The 23,345-nt window shown below is 33.9% G+C and overlaps 1 non-coding gene and 1 pseudogene across 1 annotated transcript; one reads left to right on the top strand and one right to left on the bottom strand.

Annotated features, from left to right (window-relative positions):
* Positions 1 to 12,718: 12,718 nt before the first annotated feature.
* On the top strand, positions 12,719 to 15,948 carry LOC104233854 (actin-7-like; annotated as a pseudogene).
* A 5,246-nt stretch (positions 15,949 to 21,194) lies between these two features.
* LOC138890945 (small nucleolar RNA R71) lies at positions 21,195 to 21,301 on the bottom strand. Its single transcript, XR_011407307.1, has one exon. It is a non-coding gene; the product is annotated as a small nucleolar RNA R71 (small nucleolar RNA).
* Between the last annotated feature and the right edge of the window lie 2,044 nt (positions 21,302 to 23,345).

The raw sequence follows: 23,345 nt of genomic DNA, 5'->3' as shown, positions 1-23,345 counted from the left end.
TGCAAGGTTGTGGTCGAGCTCACTCCCTCGAGGTTCGTTGGCGCCCGACCTAACGACAATATTGGTCGCGGTCATGCTGGGAATGGGGAGTTCCCTAGGCATGCAGCTAGTACTGGCAGAGCATAACAATCCTAGGCGGAACTTTTCGTGTTTAAAATTTATTTACATGTCAAAGATCGGATCTAAGAAGTACATGGTGAAGAGAGTCTTGTTTCAAAAAATTTCTTCGATTGTGCAAAGACTCTATGCGTATCCACACCGAGACCGATCCTTGCTATCAACTCTTTGATCAATGAAACCCGTGAACAAAATATTATGTTGAAATTTTTCTCAAAAATCTCAACTCAATGTTACACGACAAGAACTATTATTGTCAAGAATGTTTGTCTCTTGATTTTTATGGCTTCTAAAACCTGTTATTTTTTCTTCAAAAATGGAAGCTAAAAAAGGGGAAGAATAGAGAGTTTTTGCTACTACAATTGAATGTCATCCGATTCTAAATCAAGAGTAAGTCTTTTAATATAAAAATTGAATCCATTGAAAAATATATCTCATTCTAAGTGGGATGATTATGACAAACTTCCTTTATTAACTTTATAAAAGTTTTCCATTGAAAAATATATCTCATTTTAAGTGGGATGATTATGACAAACTTCCTTTATTAACTTTATAAAAGTTTTCCATTGAAAAATATATCTCATTCTAATGGGATGAATCTTCCAAGATCTTAAAGAGTTTGAATTGAAATTCTGACATAGGAATTCCTCCATGGAATTCCATGTCCAATCAAAATTGGATCAAGTCTTCATTAATATTATATATATACACCTTATATAAACAAATATTAATTATATATATCATATATAAACTAATATTAGCTATATATATCACATATATGTATATATATATATTTCAACCAAGAGATACAATTTAATTTTCTGTCCAAATAGAAACTTCAATTTATTCACAATATTAATTATATCCTCTGTGATAGCAAAGAATATAATAGTATTTCATTTGGACTAATAACTAAATGTATTTGACTAATTAAATTCCTTAATTTAATTATCAAATAATAAAGTAATTAATCCTTTAGCAATGATCAGAACACCCGTTAGTGTGCGACCCTATAGGTTCAATACTAAGCCGGAAGTAAATTGATCACATCAATATACTAATCAAGGGTGGCGTCTAGCAACACTCCTTATCGACCGGATAGAATGAAGTATACAATTTACTCTCAAGAACCAGTAGAAGAATAATGTAGTAATTCCTTCTGTCCTTATAGCTCTGGATCACTCTAGGATATGGTTCAACTGTCAAATCCAAATAGGCGACCAACTATGTGTTCATGTCAAATATAATCGACCATTGAATGACTAAGAAACTTATTTCTTCTTTCATTCAATTGCCCTGGCCAAGGTCTTAGTTTGGTCGTTTATAATTCATGACAACATGAAGCTTAAACTCATTACCAAGAGTTGACAGATTCTATCTTGGATCAATCACTAATTCTACAAGTATTTAATCGTACCCAATATCCTTTCAACTATCGCCCTAGGGACATAGGTGTCTAGTGTCAAAACACAATAAATAACTTGTCAATTATTATGACGATCTCAGGTCAAAGGAAACTCTTACATCACATTCTTCAAGAGAATATCCTATTGACAGTTTATGGTAATTCTAACCATTAGGAATTATCCAATGAGTCGGTTCAATGATCATATCTCTATATGCATCATCTATCTATGTAATTTAGTTAATGAGATCAACTAATCTTTATCCTATAAAGACGATCACACAGATATTGATCTAACCGGATTATTAATGTCCAAATTAATAATCCTATGATCAAGAACTAAATTTATATTAAATTATAAGAAACTTTACTCTCATTATCATGATCTCAATCACGATGACAAGTCTCAAAATTTAATCAAGGACCTTATCTAAATAATCAAGCAATTAATAATAATGATAAAAGAATATCAAATGCCATATATATATATATATATATATATATATATATATATATATATATATATATATATATATATTTTATAGGAAATAACATTCATGAAAAATATGTTCAAATCATCAAACATGAGATTGGATCTAGGACATATCTAATATATCCCTAACAAGCCCTTGGTGGATTGTTGATTCTGCTTGCTACCCAACTGACTTCTTCCTAAGTGCCTATGTTCCTTTTTATTCCCAACCAGCCTAGTAGAGTATTCCACACATGATGTGAGTAAGGACAGTCAAATAGTACATGCTCTACGGTTTCCTCTATGTCAGGTGCACACAGTACACATTCTTTTTCAACTTGTGTTCCCCATCTCTCTAACCTATCAACAGTAGATAGCCTGTGCTGAATTACTAACCAGAGAATGAATTAATGTCTGGGTCTGATACTTTGCACCAACATTGTTTTCTTCCAATCTACTTTTTGAAACTGAGTAGTAAATAATTGATATGCTTTCTTAATGCTGGACTTTTCCTGTATCTCAAAGCTTTGTAACAGTGCCTCAGGGTCCCATGATTCACTAGCCAGCTCCTTGCTTCCACTATCTTCCTAACTAGCCAACAAGCTTATCAGTCTATTGAACTTATTTAACTGTTAGCACAGCGATATGTGTTATTGCTTAGTATGAATCTTGTCCAAATTTGCATTTTCTTAAGTTAACTATGTACGTAACCACAAGCAAACATGTATGAAGGAAAACTGCAGTTCCCAAAATAGCTTTATGAAAATAATTAATGTGACATAGGTATGACAACGATATAATTAAAACTATTGCTAAAGACCAACTGGAAGTCAGTAGAATGAGTGTCTGTTCTAATGTTCAAGAAATTTTAAGGCTAAACTTGATTCAATACTTGTTTAAGGCTGAAGTTGATTCAAAAATAGTACATCACTCAGACATAAGCCAAAACGAAGCAAACTACTACATCCTTCACCCAGGAAACATCTCTTGTGTTTTATATTCTATGATATTAAACTCAAAAAAGTTTGTATAAGCCACACCAATTGACCCCCAAGAAAGGAAATATTATTCGCTAATTGTTTAGGATAAAACGTTGAGCATGGTTTTGATTGTCAAATATGTTTCTGTAAATATTAAATAATTTGATCCATTAGATGAGAGAAACAAAGATTTTGAAAGATAAAGATTGGATCTTGAGTTTAATTAGATACTGCAATTGGCAATACGATATATTGGGTCTATTATCCAAAGAAGTGGGAAATTAACGAGGATGTTACACATCGTATTGGAGCGGGATGGGTAAAAGAGAGACTCACATCCGATGTTTTATGTGATAAGAATGTGCCACCTAAACTTAAAAGTAAGTTCTACAAAGAGGTTGTTAGACCAACTATATTGTATGGGGCAGAGTGTTGGCCAGCCAAGAACTCACACGTCCATAAGATGAAAATAACAAAGATGATAATGTTGAAATGGATGTTCGGGCATACCAGGATGGATAAGATTAGGAATGAAGACATTCAGGCCAAGGTGGGAGTGGCCCAGTGGAGGACAAGATACTCGGGAAGCGAGACTTAGATAGTTTGGACATGTGAAGAAGAGAAATACAGATGCCCCAGTAAGGAGGTGTGATAGGTTGGTCTCGATGGGTCTAGGTATAGGTAGACCAAAGAAGTGTTGGGAAGAGATGGTTCAGGATATGGAGTTGCTTCAGCTTACCAAGGACATGGTCATTGACATGAAGGTGCGGAGGACGAGAATTAAGGTAGCAGGTAAGTACATAGTCGAGATTATTTCTTTCCCATATATACTAGTAGTATTAGTGTCACTACAAAAAAAAAAAAGCTTATTTTGTGGGGGTTTGTTTGTGGGAGTTATAAGAACCCCCACTATAAGATTTGTGGCGTTTATTTTATCCCCTGCAATATAATTCTTTTTGTGGGAATTTTATTGTAGAGGTTTTTTATAACCTCCACAAATTACATCAGATTGTGGGGGTTTCCAGAATACTAGAATTCAATACAATTTGTGGTGTTTAATAACCCTCCTCCCCAACACACACAAAATTTAGGATGCCAAACAAAAATTTGAATTATAGAAAAACATCTTAGAGAGCAAATATTTTAGGATTAATAGAATAAGAGTGAATATACGCACTACAAGTTTTATCAGCATGTGAAGAGAGAAGTTGAGGTGAGACTAGACGTGATTGCGGTGCTAAAATGCTAACAATTTAATATTTATATATGGGTATTGTGAACCATCCCGACTTAGTAAGGAATTATGAGCCAGAAGTGTGGAACGAGGCTGATCCACTTGGGACTATTGGGCTTGGAGCTAAAGGCCCAATGATGAAACAACCGAATAGAATGCTAGAGCATTATATTTGGGATCCCAGGGGAGATACAGGGATGTGTACTATTGAGTGAAATGTCTGCTCTTCATATTCCTTCTGAGTGTCTGTATCCTCTCATACCCATTCATAGTATGAGTTTCTCATCCCTTCTTCTCTATTCCTTGTATTTTAGTTTAGTATCTCTAATTCCTCGAATAGTTTGAGTTGAGCTGTAATTTCCTATCACTTTTGAAGTAATAGAAGTGTTGAAAAATCCGTTTGTTATATTAGTGTTTTCATCCAGAGGTCTTTAATGGAGGACCAAATATTTTGAACTATCGATGATTCAATTAAGGTGGTGAAGGATTCGTGGTCGAATGATATCGCTGAAATTCGTTCATTGTTACATGAGTTGGTTGAAAACTTTGCAACGAGTAAGCCTACTTTGGTGGAATTTCGACGATTCAGTGGTGAGGATTCAGAGTTATGGATTTCTCGGGCTGAACGTTACTTTGAATTTACGGCACATCAAAAAATAACAAATTATTATGCGCGTTTATTTACCTAGACGAGAAGGCGTTGGAGTGGTTCCGATGGCTTCTCCGGAACAAACAATTGACGGATTGGGAACACTTTGCTGCAAAGGTGCAAATTCGTTTTTGTAAACAACATCTCGAACCGCCGGAAGGTCACATGGCTACAAGCAAGGAATATTCTACCGAAATCGAAGCCCAGGTGTTCGACAATATGTCATATGGCTGTTGTTGTTTCAAGGTGTTTGCTATTGAGCGATCAAATGTTGAAGTCTTTACTGATATAACGAAATCTGCTTTAAACAATGCAAAATCAAAGGAGGTCTAGGTATTTGATGAAGGCTCTTACATAAATGGCAACACGCACCAGTCTCACTCTGAGACCTTGCAAACTGAGTATACTACTGAGATTCTAGTCAATCAGATTGGTACTCCTTCAATCTCTGTTCCCATTAATTCCTTAGTGGGTTTAACTGATTTCAATGGTAACGTGACAAAAGTACTGGAATCTAAAAATAAAGAGGAGGAAAATGCAAGAGATAATGCAGCTCCGGTGTTAAAAATATCTCCTCTAAGAGATATAATTGGTTATCAGGTTTTTTTTGCTAGACAAGGATATGTCATGTCGAATGCTATTGGGAGATTTCATGGGATAAAATTTTCATTTGCTAGTGCTAATCAAAATATATTGTTTCGTCACCATGATTTTGGCTTACACAAATGTAGTTGGATTGACATAGGGAAAATAATCGAGGTGGGTGGTTCTTGTTTATAATTGCTTATAAACAGTAGGCAGATATATGTTCTCTTGGAAATTGCCTTCGATGGCAAACACTATGCTAGCTATTTTATTGTTTGTGCCTTAGACTTGCCTCCTGTACTCATTCAGGGTTGTGGTAATGACATGAAAAATCTGGTTTCCCCAAGTAATTTAGTTGAAAAAGGTGTAATTTTTCATGTATGGGACCCAACACTAAGTCTGCAGCCCTTGAAGTTAAACCATTCAAGTTCCAGCATTGTGTCCTTAATTGTAGTTCCGGCTGGTGCAACACATGTCTCTTCCATGGAGGCATCTAAGATGCTTGAATATGCCAGAAATCATATTGTTGCTTGTGCTTATTTTAGTTTATCATGTAGTTGCGTGGACATTGGTTCGATACAGGACATGATTATCCGACTGATTCCAATGCGCTTTTACGTAGTGAATTTGAAGAATTAAAACAGTATGATGGATTTCTATCACTTATCATCCATGCAGAGTTAGATTGTGAATATGTCGAGGTTGTAACATCTTTTTCTTACATATTCGGACAACCATCTGTAGCTTTAGTACCTAATGATGTTGAGTATGAAAACATGAATGCTGAATTTGGCACCAGTGACTTTCCTTTTGATCTTGACACTAGTTTTCTTGCTACATGCCTTGGGATTACACGGAATTCTGATTTCTATGAGGCATTGGGTTTGACTTCAACCACGTGGGACGCTTGCATTGAACACTTGTATCTTCTATTGACATATTGAGGCCAGCAAGATTGCTCTTGCACTTAATTCTGCTGGTGTGAATTCCTCAATTCGAAGAGGAGCTATAAGATGCTCGAGTCTTTCTTATGTTGGTGCTCAAAATGAGCAGATCTCTAGTAATTCCACTCATATATTTAGAGATGATATTACTCTTGTTATGGTTGTATCTATTGCTCGATTTTTGGAACTGCTATACTTTTACTCATGCAGTAGTGAGTTTGTCCAGGATAAAGCATTTCCCTTTATACATTAGAGTGGATCAAAATAGGAGGATCCACTTAATCTTATCTTGACTTTTGGTCGTTTTCATGCATTTCTATTTTCTAAATATCTAAAATATATAATGGAGACACCTGTTGCAGTTATTGTGAAAGTGAGTTTCATGTCCTATGGTCACCAACTTGATTATTATGATATGGTGACTAATCATTCGACTCGATTTATGATTGTGGTTCCAAGTGGAGCTCTCCTAAAGTTCATTAGTACATCTTTTGTTTGGGTTAGCCAAGCTATTCACCTGAAAGTGTTTGAATTTCCCACGAGAATTGCAAAGAGAGGAGGAGACAGTTCCATTTTGCTAAAGCTTGTGCTGCGGCTGAAGAGATACTTTTCGGTTTGCTTAAACATAAGGTTTATGAGATCATAACTTTGCTTGAACAGGTGAGTTGGTGTGATTGCTGACATAAAATGCTCATTTTCCTTGAAACTATGGTTGTTTCTACACAACAGATCTTGTATGTTCAAGTTCTCAAAGTAGTTCTGCGAGATACTCTTTTTCACTTCTCTGGAAAAATGAGGCTTGAAAAGGAATATCCAATCTAGAACATCTATTACAATTTTGGGAGCAAGATATTAGAAGAGTACTTTCTTTGATACGTGAACTCATCTGTATATCCAACTCAAAGGGCGACATCATGGACACTCTGAGCTTCTCTTCACGCACTAGTGTTGTTATGAACTATGGGGCTAGCAGTTTGTTTCTGGGACGCAAGTGGACCTCGAGCACTACGATATCAGTGTTGCTCTACTCGAACCTGGAGGACAAGGTTCTTTTTGAGGATGGGAGTATTGTTGTGAACCAGCCCGACTTAATAAGGAATTATTGGCCAGAAGTGTGGAACGAGGCTAATCCAGTTGGGTCTATTGGGCCTGGAGCTAAAAGCCCAATAATTAAACAACCGAATAGAATGCTAGGACATTATATTTGGGATCCCGAGGGGAGATACATGGATGCGTGTTGTTGAGTGATGTGTCTGTTCCTCATTTTCCTTCTGAGTGTCTGTATCCTCTCATCCCCATTCATAGTCCGAGCTTCTCATCCCTTCTTCTCTATTCCTTGTATTTTAGTTTAGTATATCTAATTCCTCGAATTGTTTGAGTTGAGTTGTAATTTCCTATCACTTTTGAAGTAATAGAAGTGTTGAAAAATTGATTTGTTACAATGGGTTCATTGTTCAAGAAAATAGAATAACAAATAAAAATGTTACTCATATAATTAAAATCGGATTGTTATAATGGAGAAGTGTTATGTGATAGAAGGATATCTATCAAAGTAAAAGATAAATTCTACATAATAGTTATAAGATCGATAATATTATATGGTAGTGAGTGTGAAGTCATTAAAATCCAACATATTCCAATATGAATGTTCGAGAGATACAAATATTAAGATGCATGACGGTAAAATGAGAGGTAGCTTGAGATGGTTCAACCTACATACACACTAATCCATAAGTGTAAAATTAAAAGAAAATTACAAAAAATATGCTCATGAATGTCTTATATTCATAATATTAGAAGTTTTGATATTAAATAAATGATACTAGTAATTTTGAATTTTTGTAACTTTTTATTTAATAAAGGATATTTACAATTTTAATTAGTGACATTTTGTGATTTTTCTCTATATTTTAATTTATTATTTGTTTGGATGTGTTTTTTTGTGTGTGTAGTATAAGTTAGATTTATTGCCTAAATTCTTTTCTATATAAATAGTAATAATGTTTAAGTATATTTTATTAGTAATAAGTTAGATTTATTGCCTAAATTCTTTTCTATATAAATAGTAATAATGTTTAAGTATATTTTATTAGTAATAAGTTAGATTTATTGCCTAAATTCTTTTCTATATAAATAGTAATAATGTTTAAGTATATTTTATTAGTAATAAGTTAGATTTATTGCCTAAATTCTTTTCTATATAAATAGTAATAATGTTTAAGTATATTTTATTAGTAATAAGTTAGATTTATTGCCTAAATTCTTTTCTATATAAATAGTAATAATGTTTAAGTATATTTTATTAGTAATAAGTTAGATTTATTGCCTAAATTCTTTTCTATATAAATAGTAAAAAATAAATAAATAAAAGAGAAAAATATAATTAAAAGACAATACTGGACATCATCTTCTTGGTTTTTAATATGCACATTACGGGGTAATTAAGATATTAGACTCAAAATTTTTAGAACTATGCGGGCAAAATTTCCTCTCCTTTTCTCCCTCCTTTTTTTCATAGGGCACGATATCTTCCAGAAGGGCTCAATTCCCCCTATCCAACTCACGAAAAATTTCAGGAGTCAATTTTCGCTTCCCAATTCGCCAGAAAGGTAAGCTCAATTCCCCTTCTTCATCATCTTCTCTACATAGTAAGTCAGCACAATTCGAAAAATAAAAGTTTGTCATGCTCTTTCTTAGTTTCTGTTGCGCTATGTCTTCTTTATTTACTTTCCGATGTAGAGTTTGAAACTGAAATTGTTTAAGTATTCTTGTGGATCTATGTATAATTGGGTTAAATTGTTGTTCATTATTGTGTGAGTTGCTTTGTTCTCGAGTTCCTAATTACAAATGAGATTATACTTTTTAGAATCTAGGTTTTATAGTATGTGTTTTGCTCTTCAATTTTTCTTTAAATTGTTAAATTTTAATAATAGGAAATCATGTGAGTTCATCTTAGAATACCATTACAGTCTGATTGCCTACTACCTTTTTTTAGGGTAGGTGGAAAGGAGAGGGGATTTCATTAAGAAGGGAAAGAAGAATTGAAAAACTTTTGGCTCCCTGCAATTGTTCCATTGATTTTTCTTAGCCTTTCGATGTTTATCTTCTATGCTAAAAAACACGTTGTTCAAATTATGAGTTTTTGATAAACTAAATTTTCAGTATTTTTTTTATCAGTCAGTATTTTTTGTGTGATTTACATTCTATTTAGTTATAATAAGGTGATGCACAGTGCAAAGGTTTTAGGATTGGTGGGTTAGTATGATAGCAATGATGGGTAAGATATGTTCTTAACTCATTTTGGCAAGACATTTTTCAGAGAAAACTTTATATAATATGCTTCTTGAATAATATGAAGCTACAATAATTGAAGACCATTTGCAACATCGAATATCAGTTGCATAAAGTAGCAGAGAGTAATTTGTTTCATATTCTCTTGCAGTTGTTATTCTTATAGATACTGGCAGGATTCATGCCTTAGAAGATTTGAGTAAGTCCCTCAAGATATAGATGAGATGTTGAAGTAAGCTAGTTGTATATAAATTTTCTTTGTTATGATATACGAGAAAATTACTTTGTACTTTATCTCTCATGCTAATATTATCAAATTCAGTGCAACGCCATTGCTATACCAAGTGCTCGAGACTTATATCTTTGAGATTTGGGATCTTTTTTTCTTCTTATGTTACCATATTTTTCCATTTAGTCTGTCAGAAAAATGCTAGTAGTCTATTAGTTTTTTATCAAATATTTTTATTCAATTGTTTAAGCATAGTGACGTTAAGAGTGTGCCTACTTGTATCACCGGATGGCAGCAATACAAATGACTGATCAAATACTTATCACTTTTCTGTATTTAATTAATTATTATGGAGCTACTCTAGGTTATGTTATGTTTAAGTTAGCGTATATGAGTTTATATTACTTAGTTTATATGTATTTGAATTTGTGATGTTTGTTACTATAGTTTAGGAGATACCTCTATTGTACTCTTTCCCATTTACCTTTTCATAATGCATGATCTGTTTGGGTGCAAAGAAGTATGGTGAAGAAATATATTTCACTGGTGAATATGTGTACAAAAGCTTGCGGATTGTTGTACTGACATGATAGCATTGAGGTTTAAGTTATGCTTCTTAACTTGTTTCTTGACCAGGTATTCATTTCATAGAAAGCTTATTTTTGCATAACAAATTTCTTGGATTATAGGAAGCTACAGTAATTGGAAGAACATTTGCAGCATTGAACACTAGTTGAAGTTACAAAGAAATGATAGCCTTCTACATTTTCAATCCTTGCACTTCTCTTCCCCAGGTTATGTTAAGTAACCAAGAATAATTTGTCTCATATTCTTTTACAGTTATTACTTATAAAGATTAGAGTGAAATTTATGCCTTATAAAATTTGATTAAGTCCCTTAAGAAACGAGATACTGAAGTAAGCTGGTAGTATATAAGTTTAATTTTTTCGGTTGAAGTTTTGGCACTATTTTTGCTTCTTTTACTTGAAATTAGCTCCAGAAGATTGACACTGGTTTGTTTGTTTAACTAATTATTAGTTCCCTCCTATTTTATCAGTTATTTCTTCTATCAGTGTTCCAGTGATATTAGCGTTCAACTTTATTGCAAGTTTAACTTTCGTATTGGGCTGGATTGTAGCTTATAATTTGTTTCTTTAATTCTAATGTTAGAAAGCCTATAGAGGTTCACTTAATACTTAGTAGTTATATAGCTGGTCCTTTTCATGAATGTATAGCTAGAATCTATGTTTCAAAGTAGAATAGCTTGTGGAGGTAAAGTTTTGTGATGATATACGAGGAAACAACTTTGTACTTTAACTCTTATTCATGTGAGAGTATCCAACAACTTCTGTTCAATGCTATTATTAGACCAAGTGACAAATTTATTTGTTAGAAGATTTGGATTTTTCGTCTATCTATGTAACTAGATTTGTCCAGCAACTTTTGTACAATGCCATTGTTAGACTATGCTAGTCGTTTATATGTTTTTCATTGAATGTTTTTGTTTTATTGGTTCAACATATGATGGAAAAAGCGAGTCTGCTTCGCGCGTGGATATAAGAGTATCATCAAGTGGCAACAAGACAAATCACCAAGTACTTTGTATTTTTTGTATGTTTATTTGTTGAGGAACTACTTTAGATTGTCTAATGTTAAAGTTATCATTTAGTATGTGTTTGTAAACTTTAGTTTGATATGAATTTGATTTGTAATGTATGTTACAAACATACAATAGATATTTTAATCGAATTTGTTTTTGAATGTATGAGTTATTTAGTAAAATTATTTGTTGAGTCCTAATTTTTTATTTTGAAATAGGTATTGCATCATTTATAAACTGATAGTATTAAATATTTTTTTTAATGATTGAGTTAAAATTGTGGGGGTTATAAATCCCCACAAATAAATTTTTTGTAAACACTGAAATCAAATTACAGGGGTTATAAATTATCACTAATTGCCTTTAGAAACTGTCACAAATTGAAATTTTATTTTGTGGCGGTCGTCGTGGGGGTTTTAGAAAACTGCCATAGAAATGCTCGTGGCGAACATAACTACAACGTTTTTTAAAACCCCCATAATTCATTTTGTGGAGGTCGAAAACTGCCACAAATTAACAAAAAGACCCCCGCAAAATGAGTCTTTTTTGTAGTAATTAGTGTTGTATTCTATTATTGTTAGATTTTGATTACTACATGTTGTTTCTTTTGCTTTGTTTTGTTGTTGTTACTACTTTCTTTCATCTTTCTTTGAACCGAGGATCTATCGGAAACAACCTCTTTACCTTCAAGGTAAGGACAAGGTTTGCATACACACTACCTGTTCCAGACCCCACTTTAAGACTATACTGGGTTTGTTTTTGTTGTTGATGATCGATTAGAATTACTAACATTTATGTACTAAAACTGAAATTTAATTTTTTGTACGATGACCGATCATTGATGTGATTATTGAATTGATTTAATTATTTTAATAATCAGTTAATGTAATTCAAACCAACATAGGGTTAAGATTAATACATGAGTACAAAAAGTATTATACTAGAAATTAAATGTTTGAATATTTCTTCTTTACTAGGGCCGAGCAATAATTTTGTTGGGTTGTTAAATGCTAATTAAGTGAAATTTAAAGGACTAACCCATATTTTTAAAAATACAATCTTAAATATTGGACCCATAGTCTCCATCTCTTGGCTGGTTTTTCTCCCCGTTTTCTAGCTCTTTCTGTTTAATTAGCAGATAAAGTCTCTGTTTCTCTCACATTCTCAATACTGAATTGGCAATAAGTTGGGTGCGATTTCATAAAGGTAAGCTTCAATTCTGTTTGATGATCTATCATTTTCAGTGTAGTTGATCTCTGTTTCACTTGCATTTATTATTAATTTGGTTCCTAAATGATTTGTTCGTCAAACTGGTTAACTACAATTTTTAGGTTAAAAATTTGACATTAGGTAGGATGATTCATGTGGTTATCTGATCCAAATGTTATTGAACATGTTCTGGTCAGAAGAAATTATGTATATCATCTTAATCATCAAAGTGGTTAAAAAAAATATAAGAACCAAACGAAGGAAGACGAGACCATTCCAATAATATGATACTAATTTGTTTAGATTAGATGTGTAAGTGTCTTCACTAAGCACATATTAAATTTTGGATTAATTGCAGTAAGCATCTCCTGTAAGTATTTTAAAATCAAACACTTACAACCCCTATGTAAAACCAGTTTCTTTAATTTTGGTGTAAATTTGTTGCCTCAGAATTCGCATATAATGGGAACGGAACCTCCCCTTTGCCGGCCAACCATGACACCAAAATTGGGAAATAAAGATATATCATTTTCCTTTGAACGGAGCTTTGCTCGTGTAAATTAAGTGGTCAATGGATTTACACATGTGATATATTTGCACAAAGTGACTTTTTGTGTTAATTGTTTTAGTTTTTGATTCAGCATGTAAAAGTGGGCAACATGAACACAAGTTGAATAAAAGAAATGCGAGAGTTTGTCAAAGAAAAGAAGTGTGAGAGTTGAAAGTGAGTTGGGGAAGTAAACAGTCTGCTAGTTGCATTTAGTTTGCATGAAACCTAATATAATCGTTTTTATTGTAAAAACAAATACTGTTAACTAACTTTGATTAACTCATTTCTGAAATGATCTCTCAAGATTGCAAATTATTCTTTAGGTATTTATTGCATTTCTCATGTTACCATTCCGTGTTATTCATGTTTTCTTAAGTTTAGTTCTTATACAGCCGTTTTTTATATTTTCTTACGTTTAGTGATTCTTATACAACCATTATATATGAATGTGAACTTTGCTTTAGAGTATTGGTAATACCAACTTGTATGATGGTGAAAAGTGTGGTAGTATATCTTGGTCTAGAGTGGGGACATGTTATTCTGGAAATACAACTAGCTAGCGCGCTGTTTTTCAGCTTTTGACATGAGTGAGATATCTTAAAATTGCTTGAATGAACTCCCACTGCACTTGACCTTTGTTATTCCTTCCCTTTGCGGGAGGGATTTTTGTTTGTTGCATGAGCCCCTGACTTGTTTTCACTATGTTGTTTCTATTGTTCTTGTTGTTCTTATTGGTAAAATCTATCTCACTTAGAGTTTGAAAGGAGATAAAAAAGAAATATTTGATGTCATTACAAGATGGATGATGGGAAGGATATTCGACCAATTGTTATTGACAATGGAAGTAAAATGAGCAAGGTTAGTTAGAAAAAACTATTTGCAATTTCAGCTGTGCGTGGTGCTAACTGTTTTGCCTCCTATGGGACCTGCTAATAAATCATAAGTGTGTCATTTGTTTCTTTAGGCCGGGTTTGCTGGGGATGATTTTCCAAAGGTTTTTTTCGAAAGTATAGTTGGTCGTCCTCGTCACACTGCCGTCATGGTTGGGATGGGACAAAAAGATGCCTATGTAGGCCCCGAAGCTAATAGTAACAGAGGTATTTTGACTCTAAAATATCCCATTGAACATGGCATAGTAAGAAATTGGGATGATATGGAGAAAATATTGCATCACATATTTTACAATGAGCTCCGTGTTTCACCCGAGGAGCATCCCGTTCTTCTGACTGAGCCACCACTTAACTCCAAGCGAAACAGAGAGAAAATGACTCAAATCATGTTTGAGGCATTCAATGCTCCAGCCATCTATGTTGCAGTCAAGGATGTTCTTTCTCTCTTTGCTATTGGTCGTACAACCGGTAGACCTTTCCTTTATGATATGTTGCTTTATGATATGTTGGATTTTTCCAATCATTAGAGTGGTGTCTTCCGTAAGATTGAAAACCAGCAATTGCTGGTTTTCTACTGTTTTAATCAGTCACTAATTCATTTGTTATTTTGCAACAAGGTATTGTGCTTGACTCTGGTACTAGCGTGAGCCACATTGTCCCAATCTATGAGGGACACGCACTTCCTCATGCTATCTCGCAGTTGTCTTGGTGGTCGTGATCTTACTGATTATCTAGAGGATATTGTCATGAATCTCACGGAGGGTCATTATTTATCATGCATTGGCGTTGCATCGCTAATTATTTGTCATATGAAGGAGACGATTGCTTATGTTGCACTGGATTTTGAACAGGAGATTGAGAAGGCAAAAAAGTTCTCAAAATCAGTAGAGAAAGGCTTTGAGCTTCCTGTTGGAAAAATCATAACTCTTGGTGCGGGGAGGTTTCGCTGCCCTGAAGTCCTATTCCAGCCATCATTGGTTGGAAAGGAAGCGACAGGAATTCATGAGAAAGTATACAACTCAATCATGAGATGCGATATTGATATTAGGAAAGATTTATTTTTAAACATTGTGCTTAGTGGTGGCTCAACTATGTTTCCAGGCATAACAGAACGTATGAGCAAGGAAATCACTGCTCTTGCTCCAAGCAGCACAAAGATCGAGGTGATCGCACTACCTGAGAGAAAATTTAGCGCTTGGATAGGAGGATCAATTTTAGCTTCCCTCAGTACTTTCAAAAGAGTTAGTTTCTTTTTGCTTTATCTCACTGTTCAATCAATCAATGTATTGTTAACTCTTTAAAGCTCAAGTGATTCAGCACTAATATCTATGTCCGATGCAGATGTGTATAACAAAGGGCGAGTATGATGAAATTGGTCCCTCTATTGTCCACAGGAAGTGTTTCTAAGCTTGGTGAGAACTTAAAATCCTCTTTGGTTAAAAATTCCTTCAAATGAATGCTTCATTGTAGGTCACAGTGACATGTTTTTTTAGTTAAGTGATACCAATCCTATGAGCAGACTGTTTCAATGTGCTATTCTTCCTTGGTTTGGCTTTATTGGTGTCGTCCATTACGAGAAGTTGGTTATATTTTTATTATATAAGCAGACTTTTTTAGAAGTGTGGACTCTGGATTAGCTTTCCTTTGACAACAATATTAACCAAAAAATATATCGATAAGAGGTAATGCAATTGCAGAAAAATTGATATATGTGTTTTATGCTTTGTAAGTTAGCTTTGACGATGTTATGCTTGTTTTTGTGTTACCAGTTTGCAAGCAAAGATTTTTGTTCATACCTTTCTATTGTTGTGGATGATATGAATGAATGCGTATTCCAACTTCCATATATTCTGTTTGTGGTACTATGCATAAGGTTGTTCAATCTATTGGCCTCTTTAATAGATGAGAAAGAAAAGTACGAAGAGAAAAAAAAATGAAAGTTAATTTTCTACCTTCTATTTTTGGAATAAAAAGTGGAATCAAAGTGAAACAGACGGTGGTTACTTTTAACTTTTGATTGGGATTAAATAGTCAAATGACATAGAATATCAACAGATAAACTGATAAACAAAGCTATAATTTGGTCTCTGTTTTTATTGGTCAAGTCTTGGCGGAATGTCTGTTTTTATTGGTCTTAGTGAAATGTCTCCGTTTTTACTTGAACCCCATAATTTTTCAATATGTAAAGCTTGAGATTCTTGTTTGGTGGTGAAACATCGATGTTAATAATCCATTATTGTTAAAATCGTTTGAATATTCATAATTTGTGCATAAATTTTTAGTTCAAATATCGATTAATTGATTTATGGTAAAAACCTCAAAATTTAATTGTTGGATCTTAGAAAGTGTTGAGGAAGATAAAATGAGTCTTTTTTGATATTGTTTAACTAAAATATATAGGTTTACTGAATATAGCATAAATTCTGCCAATCCAGTAGAGAAATCCGTGAAGAGCAAAATCATGCTAGCCTGGTAGACTCTAATAAACAATTTAACGGATATGTAGAGTAATAATAACATAAACTTCACCAATCCGGGAGAGAATCCTTAAAGAGCAAAATCATGCAAATCCGATAGACTTTGATGAACAGTTTAACTGATAGGTAGAGTAGATATAATACAAACTATATCAATCTAGTAGAGAAATATTGAAGAGTGATAATAGTGTGCAGATTCGAAAGCCATTTTTTAAATACCGCCATATTTGGCTAAGACCAGTACCTTACGGGCTATTCTAATCAACTAATCTTAGGGTACACGCGATGCAGTGAATCCTATCTCAATAAGTATAAATTTATTTAAAGATAATATTGAGTTATAAAATAGAAGTATAAGTTCCTAAAGACGGTCATGAATATTGGTTGTATATAACTAACTCAATAGTTTAAAAAATTATCTCAAATAATCATCAATAATTCAACTTAAAATTTGTTCCAGGTTTGTAATTTCATAGTTTCAGTTTCACGATAAGAACCTTGAAAATCTAAATAATTGTCAAGGATACAATTTACAACATAAAAACAGGCCACTAATAATTTACGAACTTTAAATAAACACAAAATTGAGTACAATAATAGACAAAAACTTCGGGTTCGCGCGTTGCGTGTGCCTTATCATAATTTTTAGATAATCATGTACCTAAACTTGCTTAATAATTTTTTTTTAAAAAGCACGTATATATATTATATTAAAATAGAGTTTGATTTATGAAATAAAACTTTAAGCTCTTAAATTTGATGAATATTGAACCTACATAGCTAACTTAATAAAAGAAATTCATCATTCCATATATTCAATTTAAACATCTAATTTTATAATTTCATCACCTCCGTAACTTTTGAAGATTTAAAAGCCTTTATGTTTTTCAAAAGCTATTTTCAAGTGGGTCCTTTTTTTTTTGGGTAATTTTTCAAGTTCATTCTATAAGATCCAAATCGTATCAAGTAACTAAAATAAGGCAATGATTTTTTTTTTCTGGCATACAAAATACAAATTGTTTTATTTTCTAATCAATAAGAATTACTATATGAATTTTATCGGACGAAATAAAAAATAATAAGCTACTATCGCTAAAGTGAAAACTACAAATAAATTTTAAGACGCATAATATGAGTTGAACTAAAAAGTCTCGTATGTAAAGACTTAAATGTCTAACTTAACTTTTAACATGCTTAATATTTCATACTTTAAATAACTATAAACTGAAAAAGTTCAGCTTTTAAAATAGCGTATTTTGCATAATTATTCAATTAAAAAAAGAATTGTTTACCTCGAAAATACGAGTAACAATTAAATTTGATTTGTGGTTTTAAAGATACTTGATTAGATTCAATACCAATTAATAATCAAGAAATATAAAGTAAAAATGAAAGAAATAAGTGAATCAAACCAATATAACTGAACAATCCAGCATGAAAAGTAAGTAAGAACAATAGAGCTAAAGGACAATTGTGATGAACAATAGACAAAAAGTAGGTAGTATATTCTTTTCTCAATGATTAGATCATCTTACAAATGATTGGGGTCCCCTTTATATAATAGGGGAACCCTAAATAAGGTATATTTCTATTTACAGTAAGGAATATTCTCGGTACAACTGTCTAACCATCAAGTACGGAATTGTACGATCCTACTCCGGGATTTGCGCCATGATTTTGGGGACGTGGCGGGAATCTAGCTGATTCTGTTGTAAATCTACAACGGTACTATTTCGGGGTCGATCATACTCAGCTTTGGAACTCTTTGTACTCCTATCTCTCTAGCATTGCGTTCTGTCTTCGAACTCGAATCTGGTCTACCGGGCTCGAACTCGACCCCGCCCGGACTTGGACCTAGGATGGATCCTCGAGCCCATAAATCGAAGGCATATGATTTTGACCATATACATATATTATTTCGATTCCATACCTTAATTTACACTGGCTTGACATTTTCAGGGCTATTCTTCATACTCCTCCCAATAGAATCTCTATTGATCACCTTGTCGTATATCGCAAGTGCATGTTCAAACGCCAATTCATTTTCAAGTGAAGAACAAAAGCTGCAATTCATAATCTCTTTACATCAATTTAATGAAGAAATTAAAAGAGGCACAAAAAAATTTAAAACACATATAGCATATATGCACATCAAAAATAGAAAAGAACAGAACCTCACTATGATCAATGAGTACTTTGATTGCAAAAATAAAGAATAGAAAAGAAGTTTACCTCTCAGCATGGTTAATTGGCAAGAAATATAAGAACGTGGAGAGGAAGGGTTTCGTTTTAATATTTTAGTATAATTTATATGAGGTAAACCTTAGTTGATTATATAGTTGGAACTTGAATTTTTATAAGGTTAAATCTTAATGATTTTAAAGTCCAATATTAGGATAGTCTACATGGTTCAATTAAAGAAAGATTAAATAACCAAAAGTTTAGTTGATTTTAAACCTTAAAATTTAGACAAATTATTGAATTACAAATTTGTCCAATATAAAAGCTTTTTTAAGGGTACGCGCTTAAAAAAAAGATGATTAGGGTAAGTAATAATTGATCCTAGTCTTAGGGTACGCGCTTTGCGCGTGTACCTATATTAATGAGTATAAAATTATCACAATCCAAATCCTCCCTCCGTGAGATATCGTGACATGATGTGCCGTGGAATTTCGATACTTTTGATACCAATTACATAGACTTTAGCTCGTCTTTCAATGCATTTGTAGTTAATTCTAATAAAGTTTTGGTGTTTTGTAGTGCATGAGACTTGAAGACCCAAAAACATGGAAAAGAAGTCAAAAAACCACAAAACACTGCAAGAATGCGACCACAGAAGTAATATGCGAACCGCACAATCACCGCAAACTGAAGTAGATTTTTGGCCACCTGAAGAGAATAATGTGCGGTCTATTATGCGGTCGCATAACACTTTTGCGAATCGCACAATGACCACAAAATTGCAATTGAAGAATTTGCATAGCACTTCTGCGATGGAAAATGCGATTGCATAACTGATATGCGGACCGCATAATGGAAACGCGGTGGAATCTAGGCTTGAAGATCTGAAATTCTGTGATGCAATTGTCAACTATGCGGAACGCATACATGGTCTGCGACCATTTTGCGGTCACAGAAGGGCTCTGCAGGGGCATTTTTGTCCATTCTTTACCCCGACTTTTAGTCCACTATAAACAGATTTACTAGGATTTTTGTGGGTCATTGAGTCTGAAAAAGAGACCACATTGAAGGCATTGAATACACCATTATTTTGGAAGCTTTTGAAGAGAGAATCGTGTACCTTTGTAAGCTTTTTGACTTTATTTATTGCTTTGGTTTTGTATTCTAGTATGAGTAGCTAGTTTTAAATACTAAGGTTGAGGACCTTAAATGTGTGTAATGTTAATGGGTGTTTAACATTGAATATATATATATATATATATATATATATATATTGGTTGATGTTTATTCATTTCTTATGCTTTATTTATTGTTGGTGGTTGCAAATATTGACTTATTACATTTTACTCTATCTTTACTTGGAAAAAGGGTTAGGATTTGGTAGAAGTGAATATCAAGAACTCAAGGCTTTAAACCTTGTTTAATAGGATCGCTTAGGCATAAGTGAGTTCTACTTTGCATAAATTGGTTATTCTTAATTGCAACTCTTTTATATTTGGGAAAATCATAAACAGAAATACTACCCAACTATTGGAAAATATTGGGTAGTCATTTAGAAACCATTTGCATATCAAAGGACCTTCCATTAGAAACATACCATATTAAAAACCAATAGCAATACATTTCATTGATGGGGACACAATCTTGGTTTCCTTAATCAAATTAATTACATCCTCACAACAAAATAGCTCTCTTGTTAATTCACAATTACATCATTCTCTTTTCAAGCTAAAGGAATAGAATTACGACTTAAGTCAAATTTCACACTATTCAAGTAACCTTTTCACACCTGTTTCCTTTAGGATTCGACCCCAACCTTGGTGGGTTATTTTATTTGGCACCTTACACTATTTATTTAAGTGTAATTTGAGCGTATTAATTTTGGCGCCGTTGTCGGGGAATGCGGTCTTGAAATTACTAATTAGTGTGTGCTTTACTTTACGTCTTCTTCCATTCCATCACACTTTTCTTGCTTTGATTGGTGTTACTAGGAAAACATGTCCGAGTATGACAAAGAAGAGTATCCTTTTGCGGATATAGATGAGTACATTGAGGATACAAATGCCATTGTCCCTCCAAGAGTTGATGCTGCCACTTTCAAGGAGGAACATGGTTTAATCCTAATGCTCAACGTAGAGGGGCTTTTCAGAAATTTCACTGATGATGATCCGACACAACACTTCAGAAACTTCTTGGGTGTGTGTGCGATGCACAAGCAGAACAACGTTTCCGATGATGCCTTGAGACTGAGGGTATTCAAGTACTCACTCGCTGGAAAGGCAAGAAAATGGATAAAAAATCTACCACCAAATTCCATTTATTCTTGGCCTGAACTCGTCCGAGCTTTCCTAGCTAAATGTTTCCCGCAAAGCAAGAAGTCTGAGCTCCGGGATAAAATTTTCTTTTTCAAGCAATTACCTGGAGAACACTTACATGAGGCATGGGATCGATTCAAGCTATATTTATTGAGGTCGCCGAATCATGGTTTTTCGGAATCTATCTTGTCGGAGAAATTTTACATGGGCTTGGATCTTATGAGTCAATCTATTGCTAAAAATGCAGCTGATGGATCTTTTATGGATAAAACATTTTCGAGGATCACACAAATCCTTGATAAAAAGGCAAAACATAACCAATACTGACACTCAGTGGACACCACGGGTGGAATTGCATATGGTACTCCTTTCTTGACAACCATTATTAAGAAGACCCAAGAAAGAGACCAAGTAATTGCCGGGCTTGCCACCAACGTCAATGTATTGACAAAAATATTCACTGAAAACCAAACAAAAAGGTGAATGTGGTGGAATATGTTCAACCCACATCAAATGAGGATTAAGAGGAAGCAAATTATGTCAACAACTCTCAAGGAGGTTATCAAAGGCAACCATACCAAGGTTTAGGGCAACAAAACTAATGAAGGCCTAACTCGCAAGGGAAATGCAACCAACAGTGGCGAAATGACCAAGGTAGTTCAAATCAAGGGAATTGGAGTAACAACAACAACAACTTATCAAATCGGAGTTCAAACCCCTATGTTCCACCAAAAAGGAAATATTCCAACTCTCCGCAGTGGAAGGAAGGTTTTTCAAGTTATTCCAAGTTGGAAAACATGCTTGAACGAGTATTGAAAAATCAAGAAAGATTCGACACTTCAATGAGGAATATGACCGAGCTTGTGGGTTCTCATACCATATCTTTTCAAAAGTTGGAGATACAAATGAGAGATCTCTCAAGAGAGCAAAATCCGAAGCAAAAGGGCACACTCCCAAGTGACACAATTGCAAACCCAAAAGGTAGTGGGAGCAGTCCAACTTCTCATTGTATGGCAATCACAACTCAGAGTGGGGAAATACTTTAAGGAGGGAATGAACAAGTGGTCGAAGTTGAAGATTTCGAACAAGAAGTTGAGGGACATGTTGAGGTGCCAGTTGTTGTTGAAGTTGAAAAAGTCCCAGAAGAGGTGAAAATTCAAGAAGTGAACCGGGAAGAGGTTAAGGAAAAGGTGAAAGAGACACCAAAAACTGTAGCACCAATTCCTAGAGCTCCTCCTCTTTTTCCTCAAAGACTTTATAGGAAGGTTGATGATAGCAAACTCGAGAAGTTCTATGACATTCTCAAGAAACTATCGGTGAATATTCCATTTGTGGAAGCATTTCAAGAGATGCCGGATTTTGCTAAGTATTTGAAAGACTTGATCACCAAGAAGAAAACCACCAAGAATGAAGTGGTGAATGTGACTCATCGGGTTAGTTCCATCATTGCAACAACAACCATTCAAAAGAAAGAAAACCCGGGAGCTTTTACCATTCCATGCACTATTGGATTGCGTGATTTTACAAGTGCTCTTTGTGATAATGGGGCTAGTATTAATTTAATGCCTCTTGCTATTTACAAGCAAGCAGGGTTAGGTATACCGAGGCCTACAAGTATGAGGTAGAAAATGGCTGATCGTTCAATAAATAGACCGGTGGGAATTATTGATGATGCTCTTGTGAAAGTGGGAAAGTTCCTTCTCTCCGCCAACTTTGTGATCCTTGATTATGCTATTGACAAAGAAATACCTATTATCTTGGGGAGACCATTACTTGCAACTGGAAAAGCACTTATTTATTCAGAACAAAATAAGATCAAGTTCCGAGTTCATAATGAAGAGGTTACCTTTCAAGCGAGTAAGGGTATGAAGTTTCCACATGCATATGAAAGCATCTCAGTCATTGATATTGTTTATGAGGTAGAAGATGCAATCGAGATGAAGATGGAAGATGTCACGACCCTAAACCCAGATCCGGTTGTGATGACACCTCTCGTGAAGACAAGGCCAACCAACACACACCCAATTCATTTTTAAGTAGTTAAAAAAATTAAAATTAAGTCTACAACATATTACTAATCCCAAAAGGAGGTGAAACAGTACAAATGCGGAATAGACATAGCTCGACATCGGGGTGTCACCAGTCATGAGCATCTATCATAAAAACTACAAGTCTGAAAGAGTCTATATATCTATTACATAGCTAAAATAGGAGAAA

Source organism: Nicotiana sylvestris, chromosome 4, assembly GCF_000393655.2.
Source record: "Nicotiana sylvestris chromosome 4, ASM39365v2, whole genome shotgun sequence".
Lineage (NCBI taxonomy): Eukaryota > Viridiplantae > Streptophyta > Magnoliopsida > Solanales > Solanaceae > Nicotiana > Nicotiana sylvestris.
Note: the sequence above shows the minus strand (reverse complement) of the source record. Positions and strands in the feature narration are given on the sequence as shown.